Source organism: Notamacropus eugenii, chromosome 1 (assembly GCF_028372415.1).
Source record: "Notamacropus eugenii isolate mMacEug1 chromosome 1, mMacEug1.pri_v2, whole genome shotgun sequence".
NCBI classification, from domain to species: domain Eukaryota; kingdom Metazoa; phylum Chordata; class Mammalia; order Diprotodontia; family Macropodidae; genus Notamacropus; species Notamacropus eugenii.
In genome coordinates this window covers 56,960,618-56,980,064 of record NC_092872.1, presented here as the reverse complement: position 1 = coordinate 56,980,064, position 19,447 = coordinate 56,960,618, and the positions used below count along the sequence as shown (strand labels likewise).

General features: G+C 38.8%; 1 pseudogene; it reads right to left on the bottom strand.

The window, feature by feature from the left end:
• Nucleotides 1-1,540: 1,540 nt before the first annotated feature.
• Nucleotides 1,541-17,121, bottom strand: LOC140501720 (uncharacterized; annotated as a pseudogene).
• Nucleotides 17,122-19,447: the final 2,326 nt, after the last annotated feature.

The window sequence follows — 19,447 nt, the reverse complement described above, 5'->3', positions numbered from 1 at the left end:
TTTCGATCTCATTGGCTCCTGCCACTCAAGAGGTTGTAGGATTATAGACAGGAAGTAACTGCTGCACGTGTGCTTGCCTTTTATAACCAATTGTACCCTTGAAATTTTAAATTAAGGACCTCTTCAAAGGCAATTTCTTATTCAAAGAGAATGTAATAGCAAACACCCTAGAATACCTAGGATGGCCTGATAGCACAGGTTCCTTGATCCGCTTTATAAAGGAAAGACAGCTTTAAAGGGGTTGACAATCCTTCTTTAATTAAAGATATATGTCATTCCCTAGTTTAGGAGAAAGGTGAACACCCTGAACTATGAGAAGATACAAACAGAAATGAGCAGAAAGATTCAACAGACATGGCTTTTACTATCTGAACAAAGCAATATCAGCACCTGCATACCCCACTGGATGGGAGAACAAAACCTTTGAGTAGTTGGTGGGGCTCTTAACAAACAACTACTCAGAGTCCCATCCAGGAAATCAAAAGGTCCTTCTCATAAGTGAAACCCCAAAGCACAACACCAATCTCCCAGTAAATACAGTTTTCAACTAATAGGTTTAGAGCCAGAAGGCATCACAATTCATGTAACTCAGCACACCTGTGAATTATCAGTTTGAAGCAGATCAAGCCCCAGATGCTAATGTTTTAACCTGGACCTGGGGAACTGAACTCCTAAAAGAAAACTACAAAAAATCCCAGTTTTTTGGGGTTTACAGAGTCCCAAGAGAGACCTACATATTGCTTTTAGTTTTTTATTCCCCACACTAAATTTTGCTAGAGAATTTATTTTACTTTATTTTATTTTTTACATTCTAATCTATACATCTTCAATTCCAAGTTGTCTTCTTCTCTCCTTCCCAACCCCACCTTAGAGAAGGCCAACATTTATATAAACACAGATAGATAGCGAGAGAGAGACAGAGACAGAGACAGAGAGAGGGAGAGAGAGAAATAGGAAATGTATAGAACCATAAAATACATATGTGTATATATCAGTTCTGTCTCTGGAAGTAGATAGCATTTTCCTTCGTAAATCTTTTCCACTTGATTTGAATTATCATATTACTCAGAATAGCTTATTCTTTATAACAATATTGCTGTTACATCTACAATATTGTCTTGGTTCAGCTCATATTATTATGCATTATTTCATGTAAGTCTTTTCATGTTTTTCTAAAATAAACCAACTCACAGATAAAAAAACACAAGAAATAAAGTTTTTAAAAAGTATGCTTTGGTCTGCTTTCAGACTGATGGAAAATCTATAGACCAATAGAGCAGGAAGGACATTGGAGATTATGAAATCCAACCCCTCACTCTTCTTCTGTGGATTCTGAGCTCAAGAGATTTAAGAGAACTGATACTCTGTGCAATGACTGGCAAGTATAGATATACATAAGAGATTTTGTGTTTAGAGCTCCAGGTTAGTTTCTTCCTTCCTTCCTTCTTTCCTTCTTTCCTTCCTTCCTTCTTTTCTTTTTTCTTGAAAAATGATGCAATATAAATTAAAATCACCTTGGTAGGAGCAAAAGAAAAGCTTTTCAGTTTGTTGGTGGTGGAGAAGGAACATTTCCAGGTTCTTCCAAGGAAAGAGGGGGCTGCAACATTGGGGGAATAAGAGTTAGGAAATATATTCCTGGATTTGGGAGGTACACCTGGGCTTGTGGGTGAACTGGAGCCTGAGGATGAGCACCAGGTTGTACCCCTGGAATTGGAGGATACACTTCAGAAGCAGATGAGTATAGCCTCAGAAGTGGGCATATAACCCAAGGGAGTATACCCCAGGAACTGCAGGGTGAACCCCAGAAGCAGAGTAATGAACTCTAGGTGTAGGAGAAGGCACCTGAGGAGGCCCAGGAAGGCCCATTGGGAGGCATGGGTGTCAGAGGCATGCCACTTGGAGGTAAAGACAGCAAGGATTCTGCAGAGGTGGTTGAGGAGGTAAACCAGTCATCATCAGAGGTGGGGGCTGCTTCGCTCCAGGAGGACCATCAGGGAGAGCTGGAGAAGCGGGAGGTTTCTCTATCTTAAAATGGATCTGGAGAAAAAACTACTTAGTTTTTCTGTTCCGAGGAATCCAGCACTTCCACACTGCCTTAGCAGTCTCTACTTGGCACCTTGAAAGCAATGGGTTCATAGGACTCAGCTGCCATTAAAAGATAATTCTAGCATCTGTCTGGGAGTTCAATTTTTTGCTTATATGCAGACGTGAACCAGTGGCATGGAATGATGCTCTCAGTGATTTCAGGAAAGTCAGCCTGGAAGGGGAGGCTCTGCTGGCCCATCCCTGTGTCCAGCTGCTTTGTCACTTTGTAGACTGGACAACCAGCTTTCACAAACTTTTTCACTTCTACTTTGACTTTTTTTTTTTCACTTTGACTTTCTCTGGTGATAGCTGGGTTGGAGCCTCTTTGGCCTCCTTTACTGCTCTCCGCCAAATCTGATCAGTGCTTTTTAACTTAAGAATGTGCTAAGCACCTTCACTCCTTATAGTGAAGTGTTAAGCAGAGTTTGCATTCATAAAAACCCAATGATTCTTCATAAAGTGTGAATCGTTGTTGATTCAATAATTTCCAGAACCATTTGTCAGAGGCATTCCCTTCTATCTGTTGCTCTCTGAGGATGAAGCCATGAAAACACTCCCAGTCCTACCCACCACCTCCCCCCCTCCTCCCATGCCAATCTTTTATTCAGTCACTGAGGAAAGAAATCCTCACAGAAACCCTGACTTTATCAGAATCAGTGCCAAGAGCCCCTTCACCAAGCCAAGAGCCCTCCCACCCAGCCAGGATTCCTTTTACTATTATCTCCCTAGGTCAGTTTCCTAGAAGAAAGATTCTGCCCTGGGTCTTACTCAAGACTTTCCATAGTTCCACCCTACTCAATTAGTCCCATGTTAACTAGCAGCAACAGCCTTCAAAAGAATATCTTGGTTATATCTCTAAGCTGGGGCAGGTATCTCTTCACTGATTGTGGCAAACCTATTTAGCCCCACAAAGCAATTTTCTTTGAGACAATAGAACCCATTTTATTTGGCCATTTTTCACCCCTGATCCAAGTGTCAGTTCATCCCTCCAACCTACAGCATGCTGCCGCTCCACCCTCCAATCCAAATCTCCAGATGCCATGCCTATGAAGATGTAAGCCATTCATCTGATCACAGCATCTCTAGGATCAGGCAGCCTGCTCTTTACTCTTCATCAAATACCCTATTCTCCTCTCTCCCTTTTTCCCCTCCTCTAGATGAGAAAAGTGTGATTTCATCACTATTATTATTATGGGTGGATCAAGCAGGGCAACTGTCTGCACAGAAGGAGTCAAGGCAAGCCTGCTATAGGGGAAGCTTCAGTTTTTCCACTTTCAATTTTTTTAGGGTTTGTTTTAGTTTATTTGCCCTAGGGGAGGAGAGAGCAGAGAGAGGGCACAGAATGGTACAGTAAAGTTAACATCTTCAATTTTTGAACTTTGCATTTCTTTCCGAATTCTTTATATAAAATAGAATTTATATAATACAAATGTATGTAATGTGAGAATTGTCTATATTCAAATGCGAGTCTGCCAGGACTTTATGTGGTGGTTTGACATTAAATTTAGCAATATGTACTGTTGTTAATGTGTTTCTATCATTACAAATGTAATTTTGAAAACAAATCCTTGGTGTCAGTCATGATGGCTGCCATAATCTTCTTGTTTCTCATTTGTAAAATTCAAAATATTTAAAAAGTTTAATTCATATTTCACTTTTATATTACATTTAGATTATTCAGACTTTGTCAAAGGTTTTTATAGCAAGACTAAAACTGAAGTAAAATTAACAATACAATCATGTTACCTGAAATGATAATCAACACCTTCAAACATTGCCCCATCAATATATTTAAAAATAAAGAGAAATCAATTTTCTTACTCTTATCCTCCACTGCATTAGAGGAATTCTTTATTGTAAGAAATATGCATAATAAAATTCAAATTCCCACAGTGGTTGAATAAAAAAAAGTATGTCTCATTCTATACTCTAAGTTTTTCACATCTCTGTAATGGATAGCATATTTCACCATGAGTCCTCTGGAAACAAAGATAGTTGTTTTCCTGCTCATACCTCACTCAGCTTTCAAAATTATTTGGTTTTTTTAAAACTTTTTTTTTTATTGTACAAATTCTTTCCATGTTTCCATCTATATAATTTTTAATCAGTTCATAAGAATCTTCAAAACTGGCCATTTTTATAATATTGATGAAAGGGATTAAACTTCTTCTGGTTCTGCTTATCTCACTCTGCATGGGTTCAAGCAAGTCTTTTGATTTAAAAAAAATTTTATTGATGTTTTCTGTTTCTTACATAACCATAGTATCCCATCCAAAGTTCCCCACCACCACCCCTGTACCTCTCCCCAAGAGCCATCCCAATAAAATATAGTAGTTTGGTTTTTAGAGAGAAAGAAAAAAATCAGCATAATTAGTGAACAGATTGAGAAAGCCCCCAAACATGTGCAGTGTGTAACATCTGTGGACCTCCCACTACCATCAAGATATAAGTTTGAGACATCTTTTCATATCTCTTCATTTGAGTCCCACATAACCTTTACAATTTTGTTATGTTTGCTTTTGATTCTCTGGTGGGTCACTGTTCTTTCCATCCGTGTCTTCTGGAAATCAACTTCCTCAATCTTGAATTTTCTAAACTAACAGAGTTTATTGAGTGTCTCTCATCTGTGGACCATCAAGATATATTATGCTGACTTCCCCTAGTATGCAGTGTATTTCCTAAATATTACAAAATAAGACAAATTTCTCTCTGCTCCCAAAATGAAGTATAATATCACATGTAGGGGTCAGGGACTGGGGTTTCCTTTTGAAGGAAGGGTCAGGAAGTGTCATCATACCAGTGTCATCACTGTTGTCACCATCATCATCCTTATCATCCTCTTTAGTTTTTACAGCCTCATCTGATATTGGGTCAACAGTTAGAATATTGTCACTCTTGGAGTGGAGGCCAATGGAAAATATAGGCCAAAGAGGCCCGAAAAAGGAGCTGGTGAATGTATAGATATGACATCTTCTGTCTACATCATAAAACACTATGTCTCCTGCCTCATAATCCAAAAAGATTCCCACTTTGTAGAGTTTCCCTCTGAAGGGAAATCTGGTTGGAGGGGTGGTACAGACTAAATAGTTATTTTGTCTTAGACTCAAAAGCCAGTAACCAGTAGAAGAAGATGGTGAGACCTCTCCCCTTCTTTTTACAGAGTTCTTACAAAGACCAACATCCCAAGCAGAACTATTTCCCACTGTGACCTCCCAGTAATGTCTTCCAGACTTGAAGCTCTGAGTTGCCAGAACAGGACCACATAGATCAGATCTCTCCACAGTACAATGCAGTTTCTTCCATGAATCTTTTTCTTTCATTGTTTTCATATCTGTGGATATGATGACTCCAGGATGGGCAGTTTCAGGATCCAGACTGATTTCCTCTAGAGAAGCACAAAAATATCAACAGTTCTAAGGAGTTAGTATATAAAAATCCCCAACCAGGTATCAATGAAAAGAGAATGGCTAAGATGTTAATGGATACTGAGAAGGCACTGAGTAGAAGAAACCCAAAATCTGAGGTGGCTTTAGGATTTCAGGGTCATTGCCCATGCACAGCACTACTTAGGAGGGTGACTGTAAGTACCCAGTGTCCCTGAAGGTTCAGAGATCCATCAAATAGATGAAGGTAGGTCCATATTCTACCCTAATTATTTAATTAGATTCCATAAAGTTTGGAGTTTTTATGTAATGTTGTAGGGCATTCAGGCTTCATTTCCATAAAAGGTTTTTTCTTTTTCTTTTTCTTTTTTTTTCATTTCTCATACTTTTTCTTTTTCTTTTTTTTATTTTTATTTTTTAATGTTTAACAATCACTGCCATACAATTGCGATTTTATCCCCCCCACCTACCCCCCACTACCCCCCTCCCTCCCCACGACTGCATACAATTCTGTATAGATTCTACATATACTTTCCTATTGAGTATATTTTCACTATAGTCATGCTATGTAGTCAGACTAAGATAAATGAAAGAAATCGTATAACAAATCAGAACATGATACACAAACACATACACATACACAAACATGATCTGCTACATTATGTGAGTGACTTCCATATTTCTCTCTCTGAGTGTGGAAGGCATTTTGCCTTGAGATCCACCAATGGGATTTTTTTTTTTTTTTGGTAAGAAGTTCTTGTGTTATTACAAAAATCTAAGTCTACCAGAAAAAACTCTCACACACTGTGGTCGTTGCTGTGCATAAAGTTCTCCTGGTTCTGCTCCTTTCACTCAGCATCAGGTCATATAAGTCCTTCCAGGCCTCTCTGAAGTCTTCTTGTTCATCATTTCTTATGGCACAATAGTACTCCATTACGTTCATATACCATAATTTATTCAGCCATTCCCCAATTGATGGACATCCCCTTGACTTCCAGTTTTTGGCAACTACATAGAGTGCTGCTATAAATATTTTTGTACATGTGGGACCCCTTCCCATTTTTATGATCTCTTGGGGATATAGTCCTAGTAGCGATATTGCTGGGTCAAAAGGTATGCACATTTTTGTAGCCCTTTGGGCATAGTTCCAAATTGCTCTCCAGAATGGTTGGATGGGCTCGCAGCTCCACCAACAATGAATTAGTGTTCCAACTCTCCCACATCCTCTCCAGCATATATCATTTTCTTGTTCTGTCATGTTTGCCAATCTTATAGGTGTGATGTGGTACCTCAGAGTTGTTTTGATTTGCATCTCTATAACCAATAGTGATTTAGAGCATTTTCATAAAAGGTTTTTTCTGCTGGCTCAAAATGGCATCACTGAAATTTGATATCATAATGAAGTCTTAATAAGCAAATTTCACATTTCACTACTGTCAGTGTTCTCCAAGTGCAAACAATCAGTGACTTCACTTTTGAGAATGTCGTCTGGCTGCTAGAAAGCAGAGAATTAGGAGGGGTGGAAGGAACAGTCTGGGACTACACTAAAAGAGACATTCTTCTTCCCACTGGAGGGAGAGGTGAAGAAATGAAGTTCACTTCTCTAAATTTCAGCTTATTCATCACATGTCACTTGAGCAATCTGAAAGTCTTAGCCACCTTCTCCTGGAATTTAGGACAGATAGATTTGCTCTTAGGCACAAGGGCACTCAGCATCCACTGCTCTATTCCAACCCAAGAGAACTTTAATCAATACTCTATCTAGTCTTATCTTTCCCCTTGTGGAATTGAAAATTGACATCCCATTTTATTTTGAATTTTTTTCAGTTGATTATATATTCAGATCAATCTCCTGTATTTAGATTGTTCCCCTCATTATTTGAGTTTCACCTCCTGTTACCCTGTAACTTCAGTTGCCTATTGTGAAATTTGAAATTTCATGGTTGATTATTGAGAAACGTACCTAATCAGAACCAACATTTCTGAATCAAATTCAAGCTTGATGTAATTTCCCTATTCTCATAGGCTAAAGAATAACCACAAAAATTCCAACCTCTGAGCTTTTGTTGACCATGAAGGGATATTAGTCAATCTAGTGACAGATAGGTTTTGTCCACCACAGGACTTTTAAAACGATGTTAGTCAGGGGATGGTGGTCCACCTGGTGAGGAACTGATAGCAGCAGCACCAACCAATCAGGAGTTAAATGCATCTGTAGAGTCACTGTGTAAATGCTATAAAGAAAAGTTACTCTGTCACATTCATCCTTGACTACTGGACACTCTTGGATCCAATTTAATAGCATTTGGGAGCCATCCTGACAAATGTATCATGCCTGGACCTTTCTGACTCTGTTTTTCTTTGTCATGATACACTTCCATATAACAACCTCCACATGAATGTTCCTCTCCCTGCCAAAGGAGTCTTTATATTGATCTTTCAGTATAAAGAAAATCCCATTTCTTTATAAGAAAAAGGATCCCATTCCACTGTCTTTCCTACAGCAGATTTCCTCCTTTATCCTCCCCTGTCTCCCAGTAATCTTCAATTTATTTCAGTCTACTGACTGATTCCCTGATTCCTACAACATATCCATGTCTTCTCCATGCTCAAAAATCCCTCAGTTGATCTTCCATCCCTGCTAGATTGCATTCTGTATTTCTTTTCCCTTTTGTGATTAAACTCCCTTTGAAGCGTGGCTACATTCAGTGTCTTCACATCCTTTCCTACCGCTGTCTTCTGAATTCCCTTCAGTATGGCTTCTGTGATCATCAGTCAACTGGAACTGCTCTCTTCAAACCCAAAGATGTCCTCTCTCTTTTCATCTTTCCTAACTTCTCTCCCCACTTTGATACTGTTGATAACCTTCTTCGGGTAATCTCTAACCTCCAGTGTTTTGTAACGTCATGCACTCTCCTCCAATCTGTCCAAACACTCTCTCCATCTTTATCCTTCCTCATAGTTCTTTGCCTCTTGTTTCCCCTACTGAGGGTGAGTTCCTTGAGAGTGAGAACTTATTTTTGCCTTTCTTTATATCCTCAGTGCTTCACACTCTGCCACACTCATAAAAGTTGCTTTGCAAATTGTTTTCTGCTTGACTTGACTTGGATAGGGAAGCTCAGAATTTCAAAAGGAAGTTAATGTCTCTGATTTAAAAGGAATCTCAATAAAGAAGCAGAAAAAAATGCTGGGAGGGATCTTGAGGCAGTACCTAAAAATACCACTTCAGTCTCTGGAATAGCTTAGGATATCTTGGGGAGTGGGTGGGGAGACAAACGTATTAATGGGTTATATTTCAAGATAACCAGAAATCACTGGTAAATGATTTGGTTTGATCACTACACTTACCATGGAATTTTGTCTTGATCACTTTTTTCTGTGTCAGGCTCCTTTTCAAGTGAGATTCGAGCAATTTGAAGGACTGTGCTACTGTAGAGAGTCGTTTATTGAACCAGAGATTCTTCAAAACACATTCATTCCGGCACTCAGGACATTTGAAACTGTTCTCATAATTCAAAATAATGTGCTGGAGGATACAGTAGTGGCAGAAATTGTGACCACATTCTGTAGATGTGGCATATTTGAGGAAATCTAGGCAGATAGTGCATATCATCTCTTCTGAGATACTTGAAGTAAGATTTGAGGCCATGATTCTTTAAGGGGAGAGAGAGAGAGAGAGAGAGAGGGAGAGAGAGAGAGAGAGAGAGAGAGAGAGAGAGAGAGAGAGAGAGAGAGAGAGAGAGAGAGAGAGAGAGGGAGAGAGGGAGGTAGGGAGAGAGAGAGAGGGAGGGAGGGAGGGAGGGGAAGGGAAAGGGAGGGGGAAAGGGAGAGGGAAAGGGAGAGAAATGGATTGGTTATTTTGCAATAGTCAATATAGTATCCTAGTCTTCATTGAACAAGACAAATTCATTCCATGGATACAGGTGAGAGTTTTCTCAGAGCAACTGAAAATTTAAGAAAAATAATGACCCCTGAATGTGTATCACAAGCAGGAGCAGAATAAGGCAAAGTGGATTGTTTAACAAAGTATTGGACATGGAGTCAAGATCTGGTTCAAATCCTGTCTCAGATACTTCCTAGATGTGTGTCCCTGGAAAAGTCAGTTAACTTTTCTAAGACTAAACTTCAGCCATCTGTAAAAGAGGGCTAGTAAGACTGGATATCCGATTAAAGCATACAATAATAGTAAAAAGAATATAAATAAAGCATGTACTATTCAGCTATACCACCCCCCACAAGCCTCTCCCAGTCAACAGATATCCCCAAATGGTACATAAACACCTAGGTAGTGCAGTGGATAAGGCATTGGGTTTAGGGGTCAGGAAGACTCCTCTTCCTGAATTCATATCTGCCCTCAGACATCTTATTTTTTCCCCATGTTTTATTTTTTTCAGATATACATAAAGAGAAACTTTTATATTCATTTAAAAAATTTTTGAGTTCCAAAACTTCTCCCTTCCAATTTGATATAGGTGTATTATCATGTAAAACATATTTCCATATTAGTTGTATTGTAAAAGAAAATACAAAAATGAGCTGGAGAAGGAAATGACAAACCACTCCAGCATCTTTTCCAAGGAAATCTCACATGGGGTCACAAAGAGTGGGACATAACTGACATGACTCAAAAATAAGCTCATAATATTTCAGGGCATCTCTCTGAATCCCTAAGTCCTCACTTGGCAAAAATGACATGAGGAGAATAACACTTTCATAGAGCTCAATAAGGTTTGCCAAATACATAAAAGAGCACAGGTATTTTGATGCACTAAACCCCCCAACATTTCCAGAAGTAACACACCTTACTGATGCCTCTGGTTTGCCTTTTCCCCTGTGTTTGGAGCTCCCCTCCTTTACTAAGAGAAAAGATTCTGCCTTGGTTCTTCTCCCAAGACCTTTTACAGCTCCACCCTACTCAAGTAGACCACTCTTACTCACTTGTTAACCCCTCTCAAAAGAAGATTTTGATTCCATCTCTAAGGTGTGGAAGGTGTGAATTCACTGATTCTGGCAAAACTTTAGCACCCACAAGGCAATTTTCTTTGAGACTTTGAGACAATGAAAGTTATATCACGCAAGTATAGTGTTTGGCAATGAGTATACTAAAGAGGAACCAAGGAGCTTACAGTCCCCTGGGGACATATGACATGAACCCATACAGGTGAACACAAAATGAGGGGAGGGAAGGGAAAAGAGGAACTACCAATGCATAATGAATCCTAAGCCTTCTTAATGCCTGACCATTTTCCACCCCCTGGGCCAAATGCCATTCCATCCCTCTGACCTACATACAGCCTGCTGTCACTCCATTCTCCAATCCAATTGTCCAGGCTCCAACCCTAGGAACCATTCATCTGTTCTCAGCATTCATGGGGAAAAGGCAGCTTCCTCTTCACTCTGCAACCAATACCCTCTTCTCCTCCCTCCCCTTTTCCCACTGTATAGCTGAGAAAAGTGTGATTTCATCAACACTGTTACTGTGGATCAAGCAGGTAACTGACTTCACTGAAGGTGTCAAGGCAATCCATGTGTGGGGGAAGCTTCAGTTCTTCTCTCATTTTCCTTTTGGGTGTGTTTTTGTCATTTTGTTTATTTTCCCTTGGGGAGCAGAGAGCTAGTATGCTGTGGTACAATAAAGTTAATATCCTCATTTTTTGAAATTTGAATTTCATTTTTTGAAATTTGAATTTCTTTCAGAATTTGTTATATAAAGTAGAATTTACATAATGCAAATTTGTGCAATGTAAATTTATGTAATGTTAGAAGTGTATATATTCCATTGGGAGCCTGTCAGGGGTTTATATGATGGTTAAATTTAGCAACATATACTGTTGTTAATGTGTGTTTCTATCATTAAAAATGTAATTGTAAGAACAGAATAAATCCCCAGTGTCAGTCACAATGGCTGCCATTGTCTTCTTCTTTATTTCACTTAAAAAATTCAAAAGATTTCAAAAGTTTTATTTATATTTTCTTTTTATATTACATTTAGATTATTCCTGTTTTCTCAAAGGTTTTTATAGCAGCACTAAAACTGAAGTAAAATTAATAATGCAATGATGTTACCTGAAATTGCAATCAAGACATCCAAACATTCCCCCATCAATATTTTTAAAAATAAGGAGAAATCAATTTCTCACTCTTATCCTTCACTGCACTGGAGAAATTCTTTATGGTAAGAAATGTGCATAATACAAATTAAATTCCCACAGTGGTTGAATTAAAAAAAATGTGTGTCTCATTCTATACCCTAAGTTTTTCACATCTCTGTAATGGATAGCATGTTTCACCACCAGTTCTCTGGACTCATAGATAGTCATATTCTTGATCATAGTTCATTCAGCTTTCAAAATGTTTTGGGTTTTTTTTTTTTAGCAATGTCTTTTTTATTGTACAAATTCTTTCCTTGTTTCCATTTATTTCATTTTTAATCAGTTTATGAGAATCTTCAAAACTGGCCATTTTTATTACATAGATGACTTTTTCTGGTTCTGCTTATCTCACTCTGCATGGGCTCAAGCAAGTCTTTCAATCTGAAAAAAAATATATTGATGTTTTCTGTGTCTTAAATAACCAGAGTATCCCATGTATAGTTCCCCATCTCCACCCCTGTACCTCTCCCCAAGAGTCATCCTAATAAAATATAGTAGTTTAGTTTTTAGAGAGAAAGAAAAAAAGCAGGATAGTTAGTGAATAGACTGAAAAGGCCTCAAACATGTGCAGTGTGTAACATCTGTGGACCTCCCAGTATGATGAAGTTATAAGTTTGAGACATCTTTTCGTATCTCTTCATTTGAGTCCCACTTCATCTTTATAATTGTGTTATATTTACTTTTGATTCTTGGGTGGGTCATTGTTCTTTCCATCCATGTCTTTTGGAAATCAACTTCCTCATTCTTGAATTGTCTAAACTCACATATCTGATTGAATATATTCTGTCTCTCATCTGTGGACCACCAAGATACCTTATGCTGACCTTCCCCTAGTATGCAGTGCATTGCCTAAATATTACAAAAGAAGACAAATTTCTCCCTGCTCCCAAAATGGAGTACATCACAATATAGGAACAAAAATATCATATGCAGGGGTCAGGGACTGGGGTTTCCTTTTGAAGGAAGGGTCAGGAAGTGTCATCATGCCAGTGTCATCATTGTTGTCACCATCATCATCCTTATCATGCTCTGTGGTTTTTTCAGCCTCATCTGATATTGGATCAACAGTTAGAATATTGTCACTCTTGGAGTGGAGGCCAATGGAAAATATAGGCCAAAGAGGCTCAAAGAAGGAGCTGGTGAATGTATAGATATGACATCTTCTGTCTACATCATAAAACACTATGTCTCCTGCCTCATAATCCAAAAAGATTCCCACTTTGTAGAGTTTTCCTCTGAAGAGAAATCTGGTTGGAGGGGTGGAACAGACTAAGTAGTAATTTTGTCTTAGATTCAAAAGCCAGTAACCAGCAGAGGCAGATGGTGAAACCTCTCCACTTCTATTTGTAGAGTTCTTACAAAGGCCAACATCCCAAGCAGAACTATTTTCCACTGTGACCTCCCAGTAATGTCTTCCAGACTTGAAGCTCTGAGTTGCCAGAACAGGACCACATAGATCAGATCTCTCCACAGTACAATGCAGTTTCTTCCATGAATCTTTTTCTTTCATTGTTTTCATATCTGTGGATATGATGACTCCAGGATGGGCAGTTTCAGGATCCAGACTGATTTCCTCTAGAGAAGCACAAAAATATCAACAGTTCTAAGGAGTTAGTATATAAAAATCCCCAACCAGGTATCAATGAAAAGAGAATGGCTAAGATGTTAATGGATACTGAGAAGGCACTGAATGTAAGAAACCCAAAATCTAAGGTGGCATTAGGGTCTCAGGGTCATTGCTCATGCACAGCACTACTTAGGAGGGTCACTGTAAGTACACAGTGTCCCTGATGGTTGAGAGGTTCATCAAATAGGTGGAGGTAGGTCCATATTGTACCCCAATAATTGAATTAGATTCCATAAAGTTTGTAGTTTTATCTAATGCTGAAGGACATTCAGGCTTCATCTTCATAAAGGGTTGTTTCTGGTGGCTTAAGATGGCGTCACTAAAATTGTTCATCATAATGAAGTCTTAATATGCAAATTTCATGTTTCACTACTGTCAATGTTCTCCAAGTGCAAACAATCAGTGCCTTCACTTTTGACAGAATTGTCTGGATGGTAGAAAGCAGAGAATTAGGAGGGGTGGAAGGAGCAGTCTGGGATTATGCTAAAAGAGACATTCTTTTCCCCACTGGAGGGAGAGGTGAAGAAATGAAGTTTACTTCTCTAAATTTTAGCTTAATCATCACATGTAACTTGAGCAATCTGAAGGACTCAACCACTTTCTCCTGGCATTTAGGACAGATGAGTTTGTTCTTAGGCACTCTATGGCACTCAAGATCTACTGGTGTATTCCAGCTCAAGAGAACTTTAATCAATATTATATCAAGGTTTATCTTCACCCTTGTGGAATTGAAAATTGACTTTCCACTTTATTTTGAATTTCTTTCAATTTATCATGTATCAATGATCAATCTCCTGTGTACCAATTGACCCTCTTGTTATTTGAGTTCCACCTCCTATTCCCCTGTGACATCAGTTGCCTATTTTGAAATTTGAAACTTTGTGATTGATTATTGAGAGTTGTACCTAATCAGAACCAACATTTGTGAATCAAATTCAGGCATGATTGAATAGGCCTCATTAGTAAAATTTGTAAGTGTAATTTCCCAATTCTGATAGGCTAAAGGCCAATCACTAAAATTATAGCCTTTGAGGTTTTGTTGACTATGAAGGGATATTAATCAATCTGGTGATAGATAGGTTTCTGTCCACCATAGGGCTTTTGAAACAATGTTAGTCAGGGAGTATTAGTCTACCTGGTGAGAAAGTGATATAAGCAGCACCAACCAATCAGGTGTTAACTACATCTGTAGAGTCACTCTGTAAATATTATAAAGAAAATATGCTCTGTCAGATTCATCCTTGAATCCAATTTAATGGTATTTGTGAGCCATCCTGATAAATTAATCATGCCTGGACCCCTCTGACTCTGTTTTTCTTTGTCATGATACTCTTCCCTATACCAACTTCCACATGAATGTTCCTCTCCCCATCAAGGGAGTCTTCATACTGATTTTTCGGTATAAACAAAATTCCATTTCTTTATAAGAAAAAAGATCCTATTCCACTCTGTCTTTCCTACAGCAGATTTCCTCCTCTATCCTCCCCAGTTTCCCAGTAATCTTCAATTTCTTTCAATCTACTGACTGATTCCCTGATTCCTACAACATGTCCATGTCTTCCCCATCCTCAAATCCCTCACTTGATCTTCCATCCCTGCTAGATTGCATTCTGTACTTCTTTTCTCTTTTATGGTTAAACTCCTTTTGAAGCCTGGCTACATTTAGTGCCTTCACTTCCTTTCCTGCCACTCTCTTCTGAATTCCCTTCAGTATGGCTTCTGTTGCTGTGGCCAGTGGAGTCCAGCAGGTCCAGGGCAGTTATGGGACTCACTGAGCGAGGATGAAAAGACAGGCGGGACACAGAAGTCTGAACAAGCTGAGTTTATTCTGGACATACTGAGCCAATAAATCAGGGGATCGGGGTGCTTAAATAGTAAAAATCCATAAGGTTAGCGATTGAGGCATGAAACAGAACAGGTTATGCTAAGTAGAAAGGGAGGCCTCAAGGCCTCTTTATCAGAATGTTATCCTGTATAGCAGGGGCCCTGATTCCTGGAACTTCAACACCCAAATTCAAGGACGTGCACCTGAGAACAATATGTCACTTAACTTCTCAAGTCAACTATTTTCCTTGGAGGAAGGGAACTCTTGATAAAGGGCTCTTTCAAACCCCTCAAGGTTCTCTACATCTGTGATCATCAGTCAACTGGAACTGCTCTCTTCAAACCCAAAGATGTCCCCTCTCTTTTCATCTTCCCTGACCTCTCTCCACTCTTTGATACTGTTGATGACCTTCTCCAGGGTAATCTGTAACCTCCAAGGTTTTGTAACATCATGCACTCTCCCCCTACCTGTCCAAGCACTCTCTCCATCTGTATCATTCCTCATAGTTCTTTGCCTATTGTTTCCCCTACTGAGGGTGAGGGGAAGAAGTCATTTTTGCCTTTCTTTATAACCCCAGTGCATCACATTATGCCAGACAACTTCCATTTCTGGAATAGCTTAAGATGACTTGGGAGGGGAAAGAAGAGATACTTCAAGTAAGATTTGAGGCCATGATTCTTAAAAGAATCTTAAAAGATTAAAATCTTAAAATAAATTTAATCTTAAAATAAAATAAATCTTAAAAGAATTTTCTAAAAGAAAGAGAGAAAGAGACAGAGAGAGAAAAAGAGAGAGAGAGAGAGAAAAGAGAAGGATTGGTTATTTCCTAAGAGTTAGTATAGCGTCCTAGTCTTTATTGAGCAAGACAAATCCATTCCATGGATACAGGTGAGAAGGACAAACCCAAGACTTTTCTCAGATCAACTGAAAATTCAAGGAAAGAAATTATCTCTTAATGCATATCACAGGCAGGAGCAGAACCAGGCAAAGTCGTTTATTTAATAGAGCATTGGACATGGAGTCAAGATCTGTAAAAGAGGACTATTTTACAAGTTTGTTGTTAAGATGAAATTAGATAATGTATGTGAAGCATTTCATCTACAGTACTTTTATTCGTGGCACAGAATCAATTTAAAGTGTACAGTAATAGCAAAAAGAATACAAATAAAGCATCTACTATTCAGCTGTATTGCCCCACCTCAAAGTCTCTCCCAGTCACCAGATATTCTCCAATGGTACATAAACACCTAGGTAGTACAGTGGATAAGGCATTGGGCCCAGGGGTAAGGGAGACTCCTTTTCTTGAATTCAAATCTGGCCTCAGACACTATTATTCCCCATGTTTTATTTTTTTTACTTATATGTAACGATAAATTTTTATATTCGTTTAAAAAATTTTGGAGTTCCAAATTTTCTCCCTTTCAATTTGACAAAGGTATATCATCATGTAAAACATTTTTCCATATTAGTTGTATTGTATAAGCAAATACAAAAATGATCTAAAGAAGGGAATGGCAAACCACTCCAGCATCTTTTCCAAGAAAACCTCACATGAGGTCACAAAGAGTGGGATGTAACTGACATGACTCAAAAACAAGCCCATGATATTACAGGGCATCTCTTTGAATCCCTGCATCCTCACTTGACAAAAGTGACATGAGGAGAATGACACTTTCACAGAGCACATTAAGGTTTGCCAAATACATAAAAGAGTACAGGTATTTTGATCCACAAAAAACCCCAACATTTCCAGAACTAACATTCACCTTACTGATGCCTCTGGTTTGACTCCAAAAATAGAGGCTGCTGCTGCTGCTCCTGCTGCTGCCCCAACCTGGGACCTGGGCTAGGGTGGACCCTGCTCCCTTCTCACCCAGGAGAAAAAGCTTTTTCACTCACCTTTGAAGAGTCTTTGGCATTTGGGGTAGAGGGATCTGAGAACTGCCATTGCTGCTGGGGATTCCACCCCAGAGGGCTGTTCTGATCCTGTCCCTGCTGTACTGACCAGCCAAGGCTGGGCTGGGCTACGTGACCTGTGCTCCGATCCATGCTCCATGCTACAGAGACCCCTCCTGTAGGCCCTCCAGGCTACCTTGGGCTGGAAATCTCTTTCACTCTGTCATTTTGTGGTTTTTGCTGCTCTAGAATTTGTTTAAAGTCATTTTTTACAGGTATTTTATGGGCTGTGGGGGAAGAGTTAGTGTATGTGCCTCTGCCATCTTGGCTTCACCCCCACAATTCACTGACTAGGAAAACTTTAGCCCCCACAATGCAGTTTTCTTTGAGACTTTGAGATAATGAAAGCTATACCATGCAAGAATAACGTTTGGCAATGAATTTTCTGAAGAGAAGCCAAACAGCTTACATTCCCCTGGGGACACATGACATGGACCCATACAGGTGAACTCAAAATGGGGGAAAGGAGGGGAATAGAGGGCACTACCAAATGCATGATAAATCCTAAGCCTATGCTCTACCTGGCCATTTTCCACCAGCTGGCCCAACTGCCAGTCCATCTCTCTGACCTACATACACCCTGCTGTCCCTCCACTCTCCAATCCAATTCTCCAGCCTCCATCCCTAGGAGCCATTCATCTGTTCTTAGCATTCCTGAGAATCAGCCAGCTTCCTCTTCACTCTGTAACCAATGCCCTCTTCTCCTGTCTCTCCTTTTCCCACTATCTAGCTGAGAAAAGTGTGATTTCATCAATACTGTTTTGTAGGTAGATCAAACAGGGTACATGTCTGCACTGAAGGTGTGAAGGCAATCCATCTGTTGAGGAAGTTTCTACTTTCATTTTTTTAGGGTGTGTTTTTGTCATTTTGTTTATTTTCCCTTGGGGAGTGGAGAGAGAGTATGCTACGGTACAGTAAAGCTAATATCCTCACATTTTTTGAACTTGGAATTTCTTTCAAAATTCTTTATATAAAGTAGAATTTGCATAATGTAATTTGTGCAATGCAAATTTATGTAATGTGAGAACTCTCTATATTCAATTGGGAGCCTGTCAGGGGTTTAATATGATGGTTTGACATTAAATTTAGCAATATATACTGTTGTTAACGTGTGTTTCTATCATTAAAAATGTAAATGTAAGAGCAAAATAAATCCCCAGTGTCAGTCATGATGGCTGCCATAGTCTTCTTGTTTATCTCATTTGTAAAACTCAAAAAGACTTTAAAAGTTTTACTCACATTTCATTTTTACATTACATTTAGATTATTCTGACTTTGTTGAAGGTTTTTGTAGCAAAAGGAAAATAGTGAAGTAAAATTAATAATAATGTGATGTTATCTGAAATTGTATCACCACTTCTCAACATTCCCCCATCAATATTTTGAAAAATTAAGAGAAATCAGTTTTCTCACTCTTATCCTTCAATGCATTGGAGAAATTTTTTATTGTAAGACATATGCATAAGACAATTCAAATTCCCATGGTGGTTGAATAAAAATAATGTATGTCTCATTACATACCCTAAGTTTTTCACATCTGTGTAATGGGTAGCATGTTTCACCACCAGTGCTTTGGAATCACAGATGGTCATTTTACTGATCATAGTCCATTCAGCTTTCAAAGTTGCTTTGTTTTAAAGTGTTTTTATTGTACAAATTCTTTCCTTGTTTCCATTTATTTCATTTTAAATCACTTTATAAGAATCTTCAAAATTGGCCATTCTGCTTCTGCTTATCTCACTCTGCATGGACTCAAGCAAGTCTTTCCATTTCAAAATAATTTTCTTGATGTTTTCTGTTTCTTACATACTATAGTATGCTATGTATAGCTCCCCACCACCACTCCTGTACCTCTCCCCAAGAGACATCCCATTAAAATATAGAAGATTGTTTGGTTTTTAGAGAGAAAGAAAAACGCAGAATAATTGGTGAATAGATTGAACAAGCCCCCAAACATGTGCAGTGTGGACCTCCCACTATCCTCCAGCTATAAGCTTGGGATATCTTTTCATATCTCTTCATTTGAGCCCCACTTAATATTTACAGTTTTGTTATGTTTGCTTTTGATCCTTCAGTGGGTCATTGTTCTTTCCATCCACAGCTTTTGGAAATCAACTTCCTCACTCCTGAATTTTCTAAACCCACATAACTGATTGAGTGTATTCTGTCTCTCATCTCTGGACCATCAAGATACCTTATGCTGACCTTCCCCTAGTATGCAGTGCATTGCCTAAATATTACAAAATAAGATGAATTTCTCCCTGCTCCCAAAATGAAGTACATCACAATATAGCAACAAAAATATCATATGCAGGGGTCAGGGACTGGGGTTTCCTTTTGAAGGAAGGGTCAGGAAGTGTCATCATACCAGTGTCATCACTGTTGTCACCATCATCATCCTTATCATCCTCTTTAGTTT